Source organism: Phyllobates terribilis, unplaced genomic scaffold (assembly GCF_046119375.1).
Source record: "Phyllobates terribilis strain yellow unplaced genomic scaffold, ASM4611937v1 Scaffold_8__6_contigs__length_399053987, whole genome shotgun sequence".
NCBI lineage: Eukaryota > Metazoa > Chordata > Amphibia > Anura > Dendrobatidae > Phyllobates > Phyllobates terribilis.
The window spans coordinates 137,803,856-137,827,094 of NW_027362768.1; the positions used below are offsets into that span (position 1 = coordinate 137,803,856).

The 23,239-nt window shown below is 39.8% G+C and overlaps 1 protein-coding gene across 1 annotated transcript in view; it reads right to left on the reverse strand.

Moving 5' to 3' along the window:
• The window catches only part of BRINP2 (BMP/retinoic acid inducible neural specific 2), a 418,902-nt gene that overhangs the window by 7,169 nt on the left and 388,494 nt on the right, over positions 1 to 23,239 (reverse strand). The gene's annotated exons all lie outside the window — the stretch shown is intronic.

The following is a 23,239-nucleotide window of genomic DNA, read 5'->3' on the forward strand; positions in this document are numbered from 1 at the left end:
AATTCAACACATACATTATCGATTATAACACAACAAAATCCATTATAAAACAGTAAACAGTAAAAAAAAAAATCAATTTGTTCCCGTTTTAAAAATAAACTAAATAAGAATAAAAATAAAATAAATAAACATATCTGGTGTCGCCAAGTCCATAGACGTCTGATGTATCAAATCGTAAAAATAATTAAGCTAATAAAAACTCTGAAAAGAGGAAAAAAAATTCCAGAATTCATATTTTTCAGTCGCTGCACCATTTTTAAAAATGCAATAAAAAACAATCAAACGGTGCACGTGTACCAATATGCCAGCCCAAAAAATGGGCCTTCACAAAGCTGCATCAATGGAAAAATAAAAAAAAAAAGTTACGGGTCACAGAGAATGGCAAAAAACAATTTGATTCACAAAGTTCTGAATTTTTCTTAACCATTGAAATAATATAAAAAATATACAAGTCTGGTATTGGTCATATTTGTATTGACCTGGAGAATTATATTTCCAGGTCTTTTTTTTACTGCATAATAAATGCCGTATAAACGAAACCCCCCAAAAAACAATGGAGCAGTAGCATATTTTTCACCAATTCATCCCACTTGTAATTTTTCCCCCCTGTTTCTCTGTACAATATATGGTAAAGTGAATGGTGTTTTTCAAGACAGAAACTTGTCCTTCAGAAAAATAGTCCATTATAGGACTATGTAAATGGAAAATTAATAAAAAAAAAATTCTAGGTCTGGAAACGAGTAGAGGGAAAAACAAAAACAGAAAACAAAATTGTCGGGGAGTGAAAGGTTTAAGCTTGAAAATCATATCCAGAAGAGAAGTGAACCACGCAATGATTTAACAATGTGCCGACATTATCAAAATATTAATTTCTAAATTTAATACATATATCTGGCTAGAATTATCCACACGTCTCGGCTTATCAGATTTTGAGCCTTAGGGTCTGTAATTAAAGAGAAATTATGTTAGACCAGGCGTTTACGCTATGGAGACCAGATTCCTGTGTCCAGTCTTCTCCTAACTCATACAGAGCGCTTTATTCATGAAAGTTGTCGAGAAGACATACACTGCTCGCCAAAGTGGATTTATGTGTTTACTCCAGTAATTAAAGTAGCTATGCCTCTTTAAAGGTCAGTTTTGAGATAAATATAGCAGCCTAGCTAATTAAATATAACAATGTTAACAGGAAAGGTTGCGTTTCATTTAATTTCTTTGCAAATAAGGTCCACATTCCGTTGTTTCAAAGCCGCCTCAAATGGAAAGGTTGAAAAGCATTTAGATTATAAAGCTTAAAAAAAGTCATAAATTATACAACATGGTCCCTAGTGGCTTCTAAAAGGCGGCATGTGATATATCTATGGAATCTAAATATTACAATTGATAGGAAGATGAATCACAGAACGACTTTATTGTTTACAATGATAAAAGTATTTCTAAAGGTCGGCAACACTAATGTAGAGAGTTTGTTCTTGAGAAAAGGACAATAGTTCTATCATATCATAACCAAACAACGCCAGCACAGAGAGAAGAAAAGACCATCATTTTAGGCTCAAGAGTGAGTGCATTTAGTTGGATTCGGCGTAAGAAGAACAGATTTCGTCCAACATTTCCACCCCATGCATAGTGCCTGACTGTGTTACACTACTCTTCATGCCCGGCGCTTCTTTTCTACAGATGTCCTTGATAAAAACAGACCCGTAATTGGATAGAAACGCTGTTCTTCATGAGAACACTTGAGCCGGCTTCATACCAGGCAGATGCCGGCTGTGTTAAACAGCCGGCATCTGCTTGTAACTGCAGGAGCAGGAGATTGCTCTGATCACTGCAGTTTAACCATTTAAATATCCCTATCACCTCTAACATTTAAAGGGAATTTGTCACCCGGTTTTTGATACCCTATCTGAGAACATCATGATGTAAGGGCAGAGACCCTGATTCCAGCGATGTATCACTTACTGAGCTGCTTTGCGTCATTTTGAAAAAAAAATCACTCTTTTCTCTGCAGCAGATCTAGCAGTGTTCTGAATACTGAGTTCTGTATAACCCCGCCAACACCACTGATTGGCAATTTTCTGCCCATGTACAGTGCACATAGAAAGCTGCCAATCAGTGGAGGGGGCGGGGTTATACAGAGCTCATGAATATATTCACTACCTGGTTGCAGGTTTACAAGTTCTCTTGGGATAATATCCTGCTGATAAAACAATGATTTTATCCAAACTAGATTAACCAGCCCAGTAAGTGACAAATCTCTGGAATCAGGGTCTCTGTCTCTACATTATGCTGCTTTCAGATTAGGTGGCGAAAACCTGGTGACAGATTCCCTTTAAGTGGTGTCATCTCCCATTGGCCCCTTGCAACATGATTGCAGATAACCAATAGATTACCAAGGAAGCCGGAGTTCAAGTTCCTTAGGGGAACTAAAAAATAAAGTAAAATTAAAAAAAAAAAACGAAAAAAATATAAAGGCTTAAATCACCTTTTTTCCTCCCTTCAACGTAAAGCAAAACATAAAAGACATACTGGATACTTGTGTCTGATATATAAAAATATACATTTATTTAAACAGAAAACTAAATGCTGAAAAGAAAAATAATTATAACGCTAAAATTGCCATGTTATGCTTGCTGCAATTCACAAAAAAAATGAGTGATCAAACTGTCATATGTACCCCAAAATAATATCAATAAAACCATCAGCTCAGCGTGCAAAAAATAAGACATCACAAAGCTCCATGGACTGAAAAATGTAAAAATTAACAGCTCACTGAAAAAAATACTACATATAAAAGTAAAATATTTAAAGTACTGGATAGGTTTTGTATGGCCGTAATTGTACTGATCTGAAGAATCACGTTGCAAGGTCATTTTTACCACACAATCAATGCTGTAAAAACTAAACACAACAATCAAGGAAGGAATTGTGTTTTTTTTTTGCCATTTCACAGTACTTGGATTTTTTTTCCCATTTTCCACTACATTGTATGGTAAAATTAGTGATGTAATTTGAAACTACAACTTGTCCCACAAAAAGCAAGCCCTTTGTTAATGGAAAAATAAAAGTGATTACTCTTGGAACAAGAGGAGGAAAAACTAAAATGTAAAAATGAAACATTCCTTGTCATTTTAGACCCATTGATTGTGACTTAAGGAGGGTGAAGGAAATTGTGCCTTCAGAAAACAGAGGCTTTGAAGAGTCGTAAAAAGAAACACTGCAGATTGCCCAATTTGTTTGCCAAATATTTTGAGAAAACCTATACAGAAAAAAACATACGCTAAGTAAATGTGGCCCCAAGTCAACCAGTTCTAGACTGCTGCTAACCACTGAGCCATCATCCTACTACCTATATCAATTTTATATCATAACCATCCTCAATATTCATTAACAAATCCAATAAATTGATGTTTCCATATGTAAAGTCTCTTATGTTCTGTTCATAACTATTTTAATATCAAACCCTCTGATTAAAGATGATTGAACTGTTTCAAGGTAAATGGAATATGTCTCGAATTTTACAAAAAAAAAAAAGAAATTTGCTGAATGCACATTTTTGTGATTCGCTTTGTGCAAAATTAATGATGTACAATACAAAGTTATATTGTGGTACCGTGTTAGCCCGAAAAATTTATGTGAATACTTTTATGCCAAAAATGACAAAAGTATTCTTAGGGGGATACCTTCATTGGCTAACCAGAATATATATATATATATATATATATATATATATGTATGCAAGCTTTCAGAGCACAGAGGCTCCTTCTTCAGGCAAGAGTGCAAATGAATTCATAAGACAAAAGGCACAACATTTGAGAGATGTTACAACAAGACATTTGTTCATGAGGTGTAAGTTGTGATGCCTCCTACTGATAAGTTAGGGAGATCAAATTAGTTTTTTTTGTTGCAAAATGAGAGGCCTTGGGAATGTTTAATTATCTGGAGGTGTGAATTTTGTCCATGTAGTGAGTCATAAAGCCAGGTGTTATATTTAGTCCTGTTGCCAGTGAATTGAACATCATTCCTTATCAATTTGATTTCCCAAATTTTTCTTTGTCTGTTGCCCTTGAAGTGACCTTTTAGTATTAAATCTTTTAGATCTTTCATGCAGTGTCCCCGACCAGAGAAATGTTTTCCCACAGGTGTATCCAGTTCATTCTTATTACCATCATTCTTGATGGTAATATGTGGGTATAAGTTTTGCATTTTTTGTTTTTATATGGGAATGTGCCCGTCACTGATGGTGATGAGAGGACACTTCTGACAAGGAGTCAGCTACTATCACTGAGGAATACATTCCTACAACAAGGATACCATCCACTGGTAATAGATGAACAAATTCACAGAGCTACAAGGATACCAAGAAGTAGCCTCCTGGATTACAGACAGAGGGAGGACAACAACAGGGTACCTCTTGTGGTCACATACAACCCCCACATGAGCATCCTAAGGAAAATTGGTGCTGATCTCCAACCCATATTCCACAGAGACCACAAACTGAAAGAAATATTCCCAAAACTACCACTTCTCTCCTACAAACAGAGCCCTAACTTATGGAATCTCCTTGTCAGAAGTGTCCTCTCATCTCCATCAGTGACGGGCACATTCCCATGTAAAAACAAAAAATGCAAAACTTGTACCCACATATTACCATCAAATACAGTCTGCATACCTAACACAAATCAGGACTACAAAATCATGGATGTCTTTTCATGTACATCCTCCAATGTGGTGTACATGATACAATGTACAAGGTGCCCAGGAGGAGTTTATATTGGAGAAACTATGCAAAGGCTGTAAACGAAAATGAATTTACACAGACACTCAATTAAGAATGAACTGGATACACCTGTGGGAAAACATTTCTCTGGCCGGGGACACTGTATAAAAGATCTAAAAGTTTTAATACTAAAAGGTCACTTCAAGGGCAACAGAGAAAGAAAAATTTGGGAATTCAAATTGATAAGGATGTTCAATTCACTGACAACAGGACTAAATATAACACCTGGCTTTATGACTCACTACATGGACAAAATTGACACCTCCAGATAATTAAACATTCCCAAGGCCTCTCATTTTGCAACAAAAAAAACTAATTTGATCTCCCTAACTTATCAGTAGGAGGCATCACAACTTACACCTCATGAACAAATGTCTTGTTGTAACATCTCTCAAATGCTGTGCCTTATCTCTTATGAATTCATTTGCACTCTTGCCTGAAGACGGAGCCTCTGTGCCCTGAAAGCTTGCATATATATATATATATATATATATATATATATATATATATATATTTTTTTTTTTTTTTCTGGTTAGCCAATAAAGGTATCACCCCAAGAATACTTTTGTCATTTTTGGCATAAAAGTGTGCAAAATTAATAAAATAGTGGCTGGCCGGGGGTCACTTTGTTGAGTTACAGAGGGCTTCGAAGGTGGTAGAAAAAAAAAACCTCACTTGGACCTTGCCTGTCTTGCCTCTCAGCCCCACTCTGGTATGGTACGCCAGACAGAAGAAGAGGCTGCACCAAACTAAAAAAGACCACCAGAATGGTGCTGCACATTGGGACAGGCAGGGCATACCCTTCATAGTGGCAAAATATGCAGCAGCTGTGGGGCCCATGAGTTGGGGGGCCCGGTGCCGTGGCAATTGGCCCTCCGCCCTGTTCGTTGTCACAGTCTTCTCAAAATGCAGATACCATTAAAAAGAATTATGGATTCAGGAGCCAAAGCCTTTGTGGTCCACCATTCAGCCTGTAGCTGTGCTTCTCAGACTCAGAACATTGTAGGCACGATGAAATCACTACATTGCTGTGCAGAGTCCTCACCCTGAACCGATCTGAGGAGTGCGTCAAAGGAACGAGGGTAAGTATTAGTGTTCATTTTTTATTTTAAATGTCAATACTTGTGGAGGCCATGACATCATACTGTGGGGGCCTGTAGGGCATTATACTGAGTGAGAGGCTGTGGGTTATCATACTAAGTTAGAGGCTTTGGAGGCATCATACTAAGTGGGGAGATGTGGGGGCCATCATACTGAGTTGGGGGATGTAGGAGCATTCTACTAAGTGAAGTGGGCATGCTGTTGGAGCCATCATACTAAGTGAGGGGCTTTGGGAGCCTCATATTAAGTGGGGAGCTGTGGGAACCATCATAATGATTGGTGGTGGACTCTGAGGGAATCATATGAAGTAAGGGGATGTAGGGTGCATCATATAAATTAGAGACTTTGGGGGTATCATACTGAGTGGGGGATTATAAGGGCCATCACACAGAGTGGGTACTGTGGGGGCCATCATACTGAGTGATGGGCTTTTGGGCATCATACTTAGTGGGAGGCTGTGGAAGCCATTATACTGAGAAGGAGTCTGGGGGGGCCATGATACCTAGTGAGGGTCTGTTGGAGTCGTAATACTTAATGAGGGTCTGTGGGGATCATGATACTGAGTGAGGAGCTATGGAGGCCATAATATTGATTGGAGGTTCATGGGAGCCATCATAATAAGTGGGGGCTATTATACTGAGTGGTGCGCTTTGGAGGCCATCATACTGAGTGACAGTGGGTGGTCTGTGAGGGCTTAGGGGCCATAATATTTTGTGGGGGGCTATAGGGCCTGTATGTAGAGGAACTATGGTGACATCATACTGTGGGGGGAGGCTCTTTAGGGACATCATACTGTTATGGTATAATACTCTGTTAGGGTCACTGTGGGGACATCATACTGTACGTGTGGGAGGACTGTGGGGTTATATTGTGGGGAGGGGATTCACTGTAGGATATCATACTGTGTATGTGTGTGGGTGGCAGCACTTTTGGAAGCATCAAACTCTATAATGGTCAGTAAAAAGGTATCATGGGTGAGAACACTAAGGGGTTTAGGGGCTACAATAGGGTCATAATTACTGTGTTATCACAATACATATCCCTTTCCTTTTATATAAAAATTTAGAGATATGACTGCTGAATATTTCTTGGCTAGAGTGGGGGTGGGGGCAATTAGAACTTTTGCTATGATTTCAATGTATGGCCCTAAAGACAGGTGAGGGCCGGTGAGTATATATTTTTTTCATTTTGTTATACCTATACTCAGTGGGCTGGAGAAATCTCAATGCATAACAGTGCACAATCGATTCACATTGAATAAATTCAATGCAAATCATACTTCCCACCATAATTCAAGCAAATCTGTATAATCTGAATTTAAGCAGATTCACTTATCTTTATTCTTTATCTCTGACAAATTAATATATGATCACATCATCAAGTGACCTATTACACCAAGTAAATATATAGCAAGAAGATAATCGAACAGTAGGAGTTAAATAATGAAAATTACCATAATCTCAAGTAAATACATTAGACTGATAAGAAGGGAAATTATACGTTTCAGAAGAGGCAAATTTACATCAATGTGATATTATTTTTTTCCCCACCTTTGTTCATAGCCTGTGTCTGGTATTGCAGTTCAGCCCCGTTCAAGGGAAACCTCAAATGTCCATGTTTCTTTTCTAACCTTATATAATCTTATTTTATCATTTATATATACAGTCATGCTGAAAGTGTTGTCACCCTTGAAATTATTCCAGAAAATCAAGTATTTCTCCCAGATTATTATTGCAATTACACATGTTTTGTTATACACATGTTAATTTCCTTTGTGTGTATTGGAACAACACTAAAAAACTGAGAAAAAAAGGAAAATTGGACATAATTTCACACAACACCCCAAAAATGGACCAGACAAAATTGTTGTCACCGTGACAAAATTGTGGGTAAACAACTTTCTTTCAAGCATGTGATGCTCGTCTAAACTCGCCTGTAGCAAGTAACAGGTGTGGGCAATATGAAAATCACACCAGAAACCAGATAAAAAGGGGAGAAATTGACTCAACCTTTGCATTGTGTGTGCCACACTAAGCATGGAGAACTATCAACAATCTCAAGGTTACAAGTCCATCTAAAGAGATCTTGATGTTCCTTTGTCCATGGTGTGCAACATAATCAAAAAGTTTACAACCCATGGCACTGTAGCTATTTTCCCTGACTGTGGATGGCAGAGAAAAATTGATGAAAGGTTGCAATTCAGGGTAGTCCGGATGGTGGATAAACAGCCCCCATCAAGTTCCGAAGAAATTCAAGCTGTCCTGCAGGCTCATCGTGCATCAGTATCAGCGTGAACTATCCGTCAACATTTGAATTAAATGAAACGGCATGACAGGAGACCCAGGAGGATCCACTGCTAACACAAAGACATAAAAAAGCTAGACTGCAGTTTGCCAAATTGTACGTGAGTAAACCAAAATCCTTGTGGGAAAGAGTCTTGTGTACAGATGAGAAAAAGATAGAGCTTTTTGGTAAAACACATCATTCTAATGTTTGCTGAAAACGGAATGATGCCTACAAATAAAAAAATACAGGACCTACAGTGAAAGATGTTTTGGGGTTGTTTTGCTACCTCTGGCACTGGGTGCCTTGACTGTGTGCAATGCATCATGAAATCTGAAGATTACCAAAGGATTTTGGGTCGAAATGTAGCACCCAGTGTCAGAAAGCTGGGTTTGCGTCCTAGGTAATGGGTCTTCCAGCAGAACAATTATCCCAAACATACTTTAAGAAGCACACAGAAATGGATGGAAACAACGCACTGTATAGTTCTGAAGTGGACACCAATGAGTCCGGATCTAAATCCCAACACCTGTGGAAAGATCTTAAAATTTCTGTTGGGAGAAGGCACTTCTCAAATATGAGAGACCTGGAGAAGTTTGCAAAAGAAAAGTGGTCCAAAATTCCACTTGAGAGGTATAAGAAGCTTATTGATGGTTATAGAAAGTGATTGACTGCAGTTATTTATTCCAAAAGGTGTGCAACCAAATATTAAGTTAAGGGTGCCAACAGTTTTGTCTGGCCTATTTTTGGGGTTTTGTCTGAAATTATGTCCAATTTGCCTTTTTTTCTCTGCCTTTTGGGGTTGTTCCAATACATACAAAGGATATAAACATGCGTATAACTAAACATGTCTAAGTGCAATAATTTTCTGGGAGAAATACTTCATTTACTGGAACAATTTCAAGGGTGCCAACACTTTTGACCATGATTGTATATGTTTCATTAGAAAAGTATGCATTTTATCCAAAGAAAACATTTGTATTTTCCCTATACCTGTGCCAGCTCTTATTCTACTGACCCTACATGTTTTGCTTTTATTCTACACTGTGTTTTCAGATTTTATTTCTTCTTCCATGCCTTTATAGGTCTGTTCATTCCATTTTAAGCCTGATATTCTTTCTCCAATCTCCCAGGCTCAGTATCCATGAAAATACTAATAAAAAAGTAATATTTCTCAGACAGCTTTAAAGGGCATAAATTCGCCTCTTTTATCTTGTGCCACAGAACGCATGGAATTAGTGACCTCGCTGGTGTCAGCATTTTCCACAAAAGCTCAGAGTTAAACATTCTAAGCTCAAAATCAACCCATGACTTTTACTGACACTGGAAAGATGACAGCAACAAATAGACAGGGACTTAGTTGTATTATCCACAGTACCAGAGATTTAGCTGCAAAAATATGCTGCTGTATCTTTTTCCAAAGAGCCATTAACGTTGTGTGAAACAGCAGTCTTTTGATAAAGCTGTACATATATATTCAAAATGATCCTCTCATATCAGTATTATCCTGACATGGATGTTTATTGTATATGTTGGGGAAATAGAAGTTATTCCTGTCAGAGGTCAGCCACTCAACTTTTCTCCTACATAGTCACAATGGCTCAACAAGACTTCTAAAATCATTCACTTGTGTGTAAGGCTTTATGCAGACAGTGTATTATGACTCTGTGCAATCTGTAAATTGTACAAAATCTTTATATGGCATGCCACCCATAATCTATAGGGGCCTGACTGTACCTCTGTATGCATTATGGAACGTCAATTGTCTCAGTCACAGCAGAATGATGTTACCTCTGACAGCGACACCATTAGTTTGAGTCAGTCTTCTACAAAAACGGTTTGCATGATTCCAAATGAAAAGAGGGATAATTTTTGAACTATTTTTTAATTGGAAAAGAAAAACATAAAAGGTATGTTAGTGCACTGTTTTGTTAAATGGACTGATGGTTACTACCGAGATACCATCTATTTCTATGTTGAGGTCTCTTTGACATTACTAAGGCTGTGTTTGTATTAAAGAGCTTGAAAGGGGTTGGGTACAGTCATACGAGACCTCAGAAAATTAGACATGTCTTTTGAGGGCAATTGAACACTTTGGAAAATTGGGATTCCTACCGCATTAATTTGCTGCTGATCGAATTGTAGGGAAAATTTTGTCAAACCTCTTTAATTCGATTTTCAAAAGATTTGATCATCTCTAATAGTATTCTCTACAGAAAAGAATGGAATAAGGTTGTCCATATATCATGCTACAGAATGGATCATGCCAGGATTATAAAAGGATAGTAGAGTTCACAAAGGTCAAGGATAGGCACAACAATAGACAATCCAGCAAAAACTAGAGGATGAAGTCCAAGGTCCATGTCACCGGCAGAAGCTGAATAGAAAAGTTATTGGAGCTCTTGTATCCTCTCATGATCCACTCGTCATCATAAATGTACTTAGCACGCAATCACCTCCTGTGTCTTGAATCACTTATATATGGCTCTAAGAGAAGCAATTGAGGTAAATCAGATGAAAGGCATGAAAAATCCTACAAAACAGTTTTGAAGATCTTGCCCAGTGATGGTATGCTGTTTCATTATAGGCTTTAATGATTGCAATTTTGCATTCATGTGTAGGATCTGATAGTTTAAATGCCATGAATGAATGAGTTACATCCAATAATTTATTTTATCTACATTTCTGAAAGAATTCGATTGATGAAACAATTTTTTTGCTGACTCAAAGTTATCAGATCGTCACACATGTGGCTACTATGGGGTACTTGGAGAGAATGAGTTTAACTCTGATTGGTCTGATTCCCTCTGCTACTGTACAGCACTCATTTCTGGAGAGGAATAGCAGGGTTAACAACAAAGGGCCTAAGTATTTGCTCAAGCATGATAGAAAGCAGGGGAATAATGATCATGATCGCAGAAAGTGTGACCACGACCAGGCACGTGCTGGAGGAGGGCCCGCCGACAATAATCTCACCTGGATGTGCATCCTCAGACGCACATTCAGGTGAAATGTATTGCGGTACAGATACCTGCCCGCTCCCTGCACTGCAATACATGCCGCCGGTCAATCAGGGGCTGGCAGGTGATGTTGGCTTGCCAGTGACGCCTGGGGTATGGCAGTGACGTCATATGCTGCCTGTATCGGCACACCAAAGTTAGCTGCCGGCTACTATGCTGGCTACAGAAGACGACCCCACTCTGCATTTGAACGGGGAAATTGAGAATTGTTTGCTTCTTTTTAAAATGTGCTGGAGAAGAACAGAAAGGATTCAGGATGAGGGACATTATACCAGGATGAGGGACTTTATACCAGGATGGGGGACATTTTGCCAGGATGGCGAACTGTTAGAACCTTGCTGTTAGGTTTTTTTTCCTTTGCTGGTCACATGACCTTGTTGGTCTATTTAATCCTGCTCCGCCCTTCTGGCTTTGCTGGACTTCATTGTATATCTACTTTCTAGCTAGCCTGTGCTCTGTATCTAACTCTGTTAGTTTGCTTGGTCTACGGACCTCTATGTTCTATCTATTTTGTTTGTTCGTCTGTCTGCTACTATTTCTGTTAGGAGGTGTCCCATATTCCTCCCAGTCCTTAGTACTTGTAGGGATTCCCTCCTCACATCTATAGGTCTCCGTACAGACTAGTTTAGGACTTTAGCAGGTCTGATCGCAGGATCAGGTTCCCTGTTACATCGTAGGGATTCAGCTGAGTCTTATAGTAGGGACAGATCTCCTCTCTTTCCTTAGCTTTGGTAGCAGAACACAACAGTAAGTCCTGCAAATTCTCTAAGGAAAGATTTTTTTTTTTTTTTTTGTTCCATCATGGTGTCGGTTCAGGATTTGGCTAAACACCTGCAGGGACTCTCTCTGGAAGTGGCCGAGCTCCGTCAGCACGTGAGTAACTGTCCTGGAGCATATTTCTTGGAGCCTAAGGTATGTTTGCCGGATTTATTTTTTGGTGAACATCGAGAATTTTTTTCATTTAAAAATGCTTGCTTATTGTATTTTCGTTTGAGACCCAAGTCCTCTGGGGATGAATCCCAGCGCGTAGGGTTCATAATGTCACTTTTGCGCAAAGAGCCTCAGGAGTGGGCCTTTTCTTTGCAACCTAGTGATACATGCTTCAGATCAGTGGATAGTTTTTTTTCTGCTTTAGGACTATTATATGATGATCCTGACCGTGTGGCATCAGCTGAGACTGAGTTGAGACGTTTAAAACAAGGATCAGGTAATGTCGAAAAATATTGTACTCATTTTCGTCGTTGGTCCACTCAAACAGGGTGGAACGATTCTGCTCTGAAAAGTCTATTTCTTGCTGGGCTCAGTGAAAGGGTTAAAGACCTGCTAATTGCTTATCCTACACCTGAGGATTTGCAACAGGCTATGCAATTAGCTATACGGGTGGATAGAAGACTGCGTGCTAGGGTTAATGAGAGCAAATCCTCTGCTATGTCAGTTTCTGGTTATGATAATGTGTGTACTAACAGTGGTGAACCGATGGAGATTGGATCGGTGGCACCTCGCTCTCAAGAAAAAGACCGTCGTTTTTCAGAAGGCTTGTGTTTCTATTGCGGAAAATCTGGTCATTTGATTAAAGGCTGTGAGCTTCGTATGAAGAAAGAAAAAAAAATGGTCAGTCACGCCCGTATTGCATGTTTAAATTCCAAGGATATATTTTTAACTGCTTCCACGATTGCTCAGGAAAAATTAATGGAATTTCGGGTGTTTGTTGATTGCGGGTCTACACTGAATGTAATTGATGGGGGATTCGTGGAAAAACTCAATTTAAAACCTGAACCTTTATCATCCCCCATTGCTGTGGTTTCTGTGGATGGCTCCCCTTTGAAGAATATTACTCTCAAGGTCAGTGAATTTCCTCTCACTATTAATGGTGTTCACCATGAGAAATTGGATTTGGTAGTGTTGAATAACTTGCCTTCTCCAGTAATATTGGGTTTGCCCTGGTTAAAATTTCACAATCCTGTACTGGATTGGTCTACCAGTGAAATTAAATCCTGGAGCCATAAATGTTATGACAAGTGTTGTAACGGGCGTATTGCAGCTTTGGATAGGGGAGAATTGCCTGTTCCTATTCAGGATTTTTGGAGAGTTTTTTCTGAGAAGGAATCGCAGGTTTTGCCTCCCCATAGAGACTATGATTGTTCTATTGAATTTGTCCCTGGAGCGACTCTTCCTAAAAGTCGTTTATTTAACCTTACCATTCCTGAGAGGAAGGCTTTGGAGGAATACATACAGACAAGTTTGGCCGCCGGTCACATTAGGCCCTCTAAGTCTCCTGTGGCGGTTGGATTTTTTTTTGTAAAAAAAAAGGACGGCGGTTTACGTCCTTGTCTGGATTTTCGTGAGATTACCAAAATTACGGTACGCAATCCTTACCCACTGCCATTGATTCCTGATCTGTTTAACCAGTTATTGGGGGCCAAGTGGTTCTCTAAAATTGACCTTAAGGGGGCATACAATCTGTTGCGCATGAAGGAGGGTGATGAATGGAAGACTGCTTTTAACACTCCTGTGGGTCATTTTGAGAATCTGGTTATGCCTTTTGGTCTTACTAATGCTCCTGCATTTTTTCAGAATCTGATTAATGACATCCTTAGACCTTTGATCGGTAAAAATGTGGTTGTGTATTTGGATGACATTTTGATTTATTCGCCAGATCTGGAGTCTCATTGGCGGAGCGTGCGTGAGGTATTACAGTTATTAATGGACAATTCGCTTTTTGCTAAGCTGGAGAAATGTGAGTTCGCTGTACAGAGAATTAGTTTTTTGGGCTACATTATCTCCAGCAAAGGTTTTGAGATGGATCCGGTTAAGGTTCAGGCTGTGCAGGAATGGCCTAGGCCTATTGGTTTGAAATCGATACAGAGGTTTTTGGGTTTCGCCAATTACTACAGAAAATTCATAAAAAATTTTTCTAGTATTGTCAAACCTCTGACTGATCTCACCAGGAAAGGTGCTGATGCGGTTCAGTGGTCTTCTGAGGACATTGAAGCTTTTGTGTATCTCAAGGAGAGGTTCACCTCTGCTCCCATCCTTATGCAGCCTGATGTTACTAGGCCGTTTTTGGTTGAGGTTGATGCTTCCTCTGTGGGGGTTGGCGCAGTATTGTCTCAGGATAACGGGGATGGATTACATCCCTGTGCCTTTTTTTCAAAAAAATTTTCGGAGACTGAACTGAATTACGATATTGGTAATCGGGAATTATTGGCTATTAAACTCGCATTTGAACACTGGCGCCACTTCTTGGAAGGTGCGGAATTTCCCGTTCAGGTTCTTACGGATCATAAAAATCTGATATATCTTGATGCTGCCAAGCGCCTGAATGCCCGTCAGGCTAGGTGGGCACTGTTTTTCTCGCGGTTTAATTTCTCCGTTACTTACATCCCTGGTACTAAGAATGTTAAGGCGGATGCCTTGTCTCGCAGTTTTTCTCCCATAGTCGGTGCTGAGAAAGAGGAAAACATTTTACAAGAAGGTGTTGTGATAGGTGTTTTAGACTCCGTTTTGGAAGATGAGATTCTTAAAGCTCAGGAGAATGCCCCATCTAACACTCCTCATGGGAGGTTGTTTGTGCCTGGGACCTTTAGGAGAGATTTGTTTGTTGAGTGTCACGAATCTCGGTTGGCAGGTCATCCCGGAATCTCTGAGACCAAGAGACTGGTGGGTCGCAGTTTTTGGTGGCCTGGATGGCAGAAGGAAGTCATTAAGTGGGTGCGCCAATGTACTATATGTGCTAGATCTAAGTCCTCACATACTCCTGCTGCGGGGTTGCTTTGTCCTTTGGAGGTCCCCAGTGCTCCTTGGACACATTTGGCTATGGACTTTATAACTGACCTTCCCTCCTCTGAGGGTTTTACTGTCATCTGGGTGGTCGTGGACCGTTTTAGCAAGATGTGTCACTTGGTTCCCTTCGTCAAACTGCCCTGCGCTAAAACTCTCGCTAAGGCCTTTGTCAAGGAAATTGTCAGACTTCATGGCGTTCCTACTGACATTGTTTCTGATAGGGGTCCTCAGTTCGTGGCTCGTTTTTGGCGTGCCTTTTGTGACAGGTTGGGAATTCATTTGTCGTTTTCGTCCGGATATCATCCTGAATCTAATGGCCAGACAGAAAGGAAAAACCAGGATGTTGAGCAGTTCTTGCGTTGTTTTGTGGCAGACAATCAAGAGGGGTGGTCTGAGTTTCTGCCACTTGCCGAATTTGCTCTGAACAATCATACATCTTCTTCTGCTGGTTGTTCGCCTTTTTTTTGTTGTTCTGGGAGACATCCGTCGTTTGGGTCGTTCTCCAAGTTGGGATCTGCCGTGCCCGAGGAGGAGAATTTTTCCGGTGATTTGGAAAGAGTTTGGACGGATGTGCGTGGTAATCTTCAGGAGGCCAACAGAAAATCTAAAGACTACTTTGATAGGAAACGACAGGAGGTTTTGTTCGCTGTTGGTGACATGGTTTGGTTGTCCTCTAGGAATCTGCGGTTGAGGATTCCTTCTAAGAAATTGGGTCCCAAGTTTGTAGGGCCCTTTAAGGTGCTTCAGGTTATCAACCAATCTGCTGTTAGGTTGGAGGTTCCTACCTCCTGGAGAATTAATCCGGTCTTTCATGTCTCTCTGTTAAAAAAAGCTGTTGTGTCGGATGGTGACGCCTCTGCCTCTGTTCCTCCGGTGGTGGAGGACTGGGAATATGAAATTTCTCGCATCCTTGACTCTAGACGGTATAGAGGTAGTTTGCAGTATCTTGTGGCCTGGAAAGGTTTCGGACCCGAGGATAACTCTTGGGTGAGGTCAGATGATGTTTCCGCGTCCAGACTTATCAGAGCGTTTCACAGGAGATTTCCTGATAAGCCTGGTCCTAGGGGATCCGGAGGATCCTCTTAGAAGGGGGGGTACTGTTAGAACCTTGCTGTTAGGTTTTTTTTCCTTTGCTGGTCACATGACCTTGTTGGCCTATTTAATCCTGCTCCGCCCTTCTGGCTTTGCTGGACTTCATTGTATATCTACTTTCTAGCTAGCCTGTGCTCTGTATCTAACTCTGTTAGTTGGCTTGGTCTACGGACCTCTATGTTCTATCTATTTTGTTTGTTCGTCTGTCTGCTACTATTTCTGTTAGGAGGTGTCCCATATTCCTCCCAGTCCTTAGTACTTGTAGGGATTCCCTCCTCACATCTATAGGTCTCCGTACAGACTAGATTAGGACTTTAGCAGGTCTGATCGCAGGATCAGGTTCCCTGTTACATCGTAGGGATTCAGCTGAGTCTTATAGTAGGGACAGATCTCCTCTCTTTCCTTAGCTTTGGTAGCAGAACATAACACGAACATTATACCAGGATGGCAGACATTATACCAGAATGGGGAACAATATACCAGAATGAGGACATTATACCAGAATTGGGACAATATAACAGACTGGGGACATTATACCAGAATGGGGAACAATATAACAGAATGGGGACATTATGCCAAAATGGGAACAATATACCATACTGGGGACATTCTACCAGAATGGGGACATTATACTGGGATGGGCATATTATACCAGAATGGGGACTTTATACCAGGATGGGGGACATTATACCGGAATGGGGGACATTATACCAGAATGGGGACATTATACCAGGATGCGGGAATCTTATACTAGAATAAGGACATTATACCAGGATGGGGCAATTTTATAGTAGAATGGAGACATTATACCAGGATGGGGACATTGTATCAGAATAAGAACATTACACCAGAATGGGTGACATTATACCAGGATGGGGGATATTATAGCAGGAAGAGCCCCAGACTAGTGTAAGTTGTTAAAGCATGATGCCCAGGATGGAGGCATTATTACTGGAGGGGGCCCAGGATGGGGGAGATTATTTCAAGAAGAAGCCAGGACAGGGGACATTATTACATGGGAAAACAAACATGTATGTCTTTATAGGACCCATACATCTGACCAAAAAGCAGGTGAGGGCCAAGGTCCAAATTTTTCATCATGTTCCATCAGACTCTAGTTATGCCACTGATAGAAAGTATGTGACAAGGCAAACAAACAGCCACCCCTTATGTCCTCATTGGACAAATCCAGCATAATTTGGGACGGTTCATTTAATCTTTGCAATCTTTGTGGATGGACAGGTGGGGTCACATGCTCCTCCATTAGCAGACTTTTTGAGAACAGAAGTGCTGTGACGTCTGTGAGGAAGGAGCCGCTACAAAGTGCAGGAGGAGAACATGTAATATTTAGATATTAATGAGTCTCACAAAATCACATCCCCAACACAACTGTTAGAAAAAAAAGATAAAGTGAACGACCCCTTTAAGGCACAGCTATATTTTTAAACACACCTGATTCACTGTATGAACTTTTACTTTATCTAAAACTAAGCTAAAGTAATACAACTATAGTGACTAAACAGTTAAGTTTACGATAAATACTGTTACTGTGATATGTGCCCGTTACTGGTGATTATTGATTTCACATCCAAGGTGATTCATGAATCTCCTAGCCGAGGACACCATCGTGTTTATGATACCATTAAGTTATGTGATCCTAAGGCATGGCGAATACGATGACTACCACGTAATGAGGCCGTGAGCCATAAATTAACCCTTTCCTTATCCTCAAATGTTGGATCTTTGACTGTTTTAAATGCAAAAATCAGTGTTAGTTTCTAGTATATATTTAGTATCAAGACTATTTCTTACTTTTTTAGAGTTCTGTTGAGTTAAAGTTTTAATAAGGTGCAAGCAAGTCTAGAGGATTTGACATTATATTTACATCAATTTTTTTATTGGCCAATGGTTCGGGATAAAAAAAAAAAAATGGATGAAAGTTGGATAAAAAGCACTGATCAAGATGGATCCGTTTTTCTTGGATGTGAAAAAAAAAAACCTGATGTGAGGAAAAAATCCTAGAAGTTTGAGCAAGTCCAAGCTGGCGAAAGTTGTGACCCATCTTGCAACAGATAATGTAGTATCATGTCACAGGCTTGTCACCTGCAGAGGAAGGGATCCCTTTTGTTGCAGGTGCCATAAAGAAAAACTTGTGTACTTAATGGACTACCAGTTCTCAATTTATTCATACATTAACCTGAGGAATAACAGCAGCACAGCACAATGCAGAGATCTAAGAATACATTATTTTGAATTATTACTTTATGAAAATATCAACAGACAGGTCAGGAATGCTATCAGGTCCTCCTTTTAAGAATACGGCATATACGATTTTGGACTGCTTGTCCTTTTGTTCTCCACGAGATAAGCCGCCATTGGAGGAGATTGTCAGCGGCTTTTTCGTAGAGAACACGATCGCTTAGCAGAGTGAATACTCCAGTGTATGGAGGAGTGGGAGAGATAGCTGCCAGCTATCTATTATGTATGGTGCCCCTTAGTATTGAAATCTGTTTGTTCATTTTGAAGAAAACTTTCTTTGTATTAAAATGCTAATGAGATGCTCAGTGCACCCATGGCATGGCCAAGAGGTTTAGTGTAGTTTCCCACCTATTCATATATCTCTGTCCCCCTCTTCCTTAACTGACAGAGTTGACTTTGAAGGAACTGTCTCCACTGAAATCTTGCCCAAGCGCTGATCATCAGAGTTCCAGCGCCTGTGCAGAAACACCTTTCTCTTGTCTTCTTTCCTTGTTCTGTTTTTCACATGTGCCATCACTGAGACTATCAGTTCATGTGTGAGATTTCATTGTAGACAGCGATGGCTGCTGTGAGGGAGGAAAGGAAGGAAGGAGGAGAGGATGAGAAGGAAGAGAGGATGAGAAGGAAGAGAGGATGAGAAGGAAGAGAGGATGAGAAGTAAGAGAGGATGAGATGAAAAGAATAAAAGAAGATAGGAAAGGAAGGAAGAGAGGATGAGAAGGAAGAGAATAAAAGAAGATAGGAAAGCAATGAAGGGAGGATGAGAAGGAAGAGAGGATGAGAAGGAAGAGAGGATGAGAAGGAAGAGAGGATGAGAAAAAAAGAATAAAAGACGATAGGAAAGGAAGGAAGGAAAGAAGAGAGGATGAGAATGAAGAGAGGTTAAGAAAAAAAGAATAAAATAAGATAGGAAAGGAAAGAAGGAAGAAGAGAGGATGAGAAGGAAGAAAGGATGAGAAGAAAAGAATAAAAAAGATAGGAAAGGAAGGAAGGAAGATAGGATGAGAAGGAAGAGATGATAAGGAAGAGAGGATAAGAAAAAAAGAATAAAAGAAGATAGGAAAGGAAGGAAGGAAGAGACGATGAGAAGGAAGAGAGGTTGAGAAGGAAGAGATGATGAGAAGGAAAGAATAAGAGAAGATAGGAAAGGAAGGAAGAAAGGGAAGAAAGGAAAGGAAAGAAAAGAAGGAGAGAAGGAAGGAAGGGAGGATGAGAAGGAAGAAAAGATGAGAAGGAAGAAAGGATGACAAGGAAGAGAGGATGAGAAGGAAAGAATAAGAGAAGATAGGAAATGAAGGAAGGAAGAAAAGAGGGAGGATAGGGAAGGAAGGGTGGAAGGAAGAGAGGATGAGAAGAAAGAGCGTTTGAGAAGACAGAATGAAAAGAGAGGAACAGAAGACAGGATGAGAAGAGAGAATGAGAAGAAAGAGAGGATGAGAAGAAAGAGAGGATGAGATAAAAGTGTAGATGAGAAGGAAGAGAGGATGAGTAGGAAGAGAGGATGAGAAGGAAAAAAAGAAGGAAGGAAGGAAGAAATCGCACCAAGCACCTAATTAAAACTAAGATAGTATGATAAAGAAAGTTTTACAAAAGAACTTACAGATTTTAATACTAAAGATATGATTTTTCTTGAGTACACAGTCACCTATATTGTACTGTGCTTAATGTGACCACTGGTTATAGGCTGACGCTCCATTTAATTTGATTACCAGGTATCTCATAATAAACAGTGCAATTACTCTCTGCATGGGGGAATTTGGATTGCAATCAAAAGAAAGAACGCAAAAACATTTACTTTTTATGCCAAGATGAATACATGTTGAAAAAATACAACATAATTATCATGTGTAATCAATGCGCCATCTCCGGGGCTCATGGAGCAGCTCTGTAATGAGGACTAGGCTGACTCACCGACTTCAAATAAATCTGCCATGTGTCTGTCTGCATTGTGTCCGTGACATGTCTCTTTGCAGTTAATTGACTTCATTGTCAACATTCCTTCAAATCCACCGGATGAGCTGCACTCACATTATACCAAGAATTCACTCGTTGTCTTGCTCCGCTCTTTTACCAGTTCCTCTTTAAAGGTGAGGGTGATTACATAATTAAGCTGTAATTAAACCGAAATCTAATTGTGTCTGCCATGATGATGTATCCCATAAAGTAGAGGCATCTCAAGGGAAATGCCTCCTTCTCAAAAAGGTCAAAGGGATTTCTGTTTTTCTTGAAAAAAGCAATCGGAGAGCAATTAAGTGCTGAAAAAAAAATACATTGAAGAGCGTCTAACCTACAATGTGCTGCACTTAACGGAATGTGTTGTATACTGAACATATGCTTAATGGATCAGCAAAAAGGTGAGATGTTGTTATTTGCATCTGTCTACCCAAACTCTGCTGCTATATAAATGGCAGTGTCTATTTTTTTTCTACCCAGTGTTGTACCCGAATTCTCAGTAAAAGCCATTTCCTCTATTAAAAAAAAAAGACTGTAATTATATGTGTTCCAAGAAAAAAAAAGGTCACTGATGAACACCGACTTTACTCCGGCAACCACTATTACGGCACTTACTACTTTGTGGTACTAGTGAGCAGTTACTTTGAAAGTCATTCTAACAACCGCTCTAACAACAGTAAATTGAGACGTGGGAGTCTCATCTTTTTTTTGGTTCCATTTCCCTTTGTGTTTTTTTGTCTTTTCTTTGCTGTTTCATGTTGAACATCCTCCCCTGCTTGTCCTCTTATCTTATTTTTATAATAGCAATTTTAACATAGACATACACAATTCACTATTTTACTGATAGACAGGAATATTTTTCGTTCGCCAGCTCTAGATCTACAGTGCGAAATATATAATTCTCCTGCAAACATATATCTTAAATGCCCCATAAAACAGCTTTACCTAGAGTATACTACATCTTTAAGAAACTAGAAAAATGCACAAGTGTCATCAGGGGGCAGAGGCTGCAGTCACTCTCAGGCTGTGCACTGTGAGATGTGCACAATGACAGTGCTCTCTCTGTTGCCTGCTCAGATCAGCAGTAACAAGCCAACAACAAAGCGCAATTAGGCATGAAGAGTCTAGTGACATCACTTGTGGGGGTGGCGCTGGTCTCTGCAGGCCAGGCATCATGACACCACTCTGTTTCTGGCTTCACTGCTGATCTGAGCAAACAACAGAGAATGCGCTGTCATTGTGCACATCAAACAGTGCACAATACACAAGGACCAGCTCAGTCCCTGAAATGAGCACTTCATTTCATTGAGGGGGCTGTGGCTGCAGCAGTGACTGTAGCCTCAGCCTCCTGATGACACCTTGTTTGAGTATTCTCAAATGAAGAGTCATTAAAAAGGAAGTGAAGAAAAAGAAATGTATTTAAGGAAGGATAGGGAATTTTTAATTTAAGTACGTTAGAAAATAGTTTAGATTATGGCACTAAATAGATATGGATTTTGAATGAACATTACTTTGGACTTCAGGCCACCCCTTTAAGGCTACGTTCCCACAACGAGCTTTTGGTGAGTTTTCGATGTTGCAGATTTTCTGTACCATTTCTGCACCTATTATGTAAATTAGGTTACTTGCATTTTTTCTCATTGCGTTTTTGTGTGAGTTTCTTTACATGAGTTTTAATCGCGTTTTTGATGTTGCGTTTTTTGTCTGTTGCTGGTGTGTCAAACAAAGCTGCTTTGTTTTTGATACTTCCTGGCATTTAGCTTTGACAAAACTTTATTGATATCCATGCATTTTTTATGTGTTTCTCTTGCGATTTTTACCTGTGGATTTTCGGCATCTAATGCAATTCAATGGGAAAAATCTGCAAATAAAACTCAGCGTACCCGCAAGAGAAATTGATGTGTAGCAAATTTGAAACACACACTGCAGGTCAGTTTACGCGGAGTAAAAAAAAGGCACATGCATACATTACATGGTAAGACTGCTGGTTTAATAGGCACCATGAAATACTTCATTTGACCTACGGTGGAGCTATAGAGGAGCTGAGTTCTGCTGCAGGTCACAGCTGATTGCAACAATGTGCAATCAGCTTGTTTTGATAGCTCCATCAAAATTGGTTGACCCTTCTAGTTCACTTTTGGTTTGACACTTCTAATTCAAAGACACTTCTACTCTAAGGTCAAAATACTCACTTGGTAATCCCTCTTAGCTATCACTGTAAGCTTCTTCTCGGATGTTCTCAATCATCACACATGGTCTTATTACATACTGATTTGTCCACCTTTATCTTGACTGCAAGTCACATTATGACCTCCATGCAGAGAGATCTAGTAGAAACATCTCCAAACAGAATATCTCAAAATAATGTTTATTTTCTAAGCTGGTCATCTCGGGAAGGGACAATCCAAGAAAAAAAGGAAAGAAAGATCCACCTGTGCAAGTGTTTTAAGGAACTACGATACCCTATAAACCGCTAAGTAGATTTTAGAAAAGAAAAATTCATGGAGTACTTCATCGCATGTTGCTTTACAGAGGTATTCTATCTTATTATTATTGCTAGTAGAGGTCCAACTCTGTGGCAAATGCCCATGATACTTTTAGCCAATTTCTAAACAGAATTGACCTTTTGTAGAGTCATTACTTATAGCTACTCGGCCCCAAGGCACCATGTGATATTTATACTATAGGTGTCTTCTTTTGTGGCAGAGTGGCCTTTAAACCCACTAAGACAGCAGTGCCCAACTATCAATGCTCCTTTGGTACCTTTAATTACGCCATCATTTTGTAAGCAATCTATAGCCAAAAGATCAGCTATTTCTACAGAAAGATCTATAGAAACAAGATGGTGCTGCTTCTCACAAATAAATGCTGTATTTCCAGTGGTCTCGAAAATAGGTTAATGGATTTTTTTCTCCTCAAGCTTTAAATTCCACCTTGATGAATTAAAACTTTGGGCGATTTTGATACTGAAGTG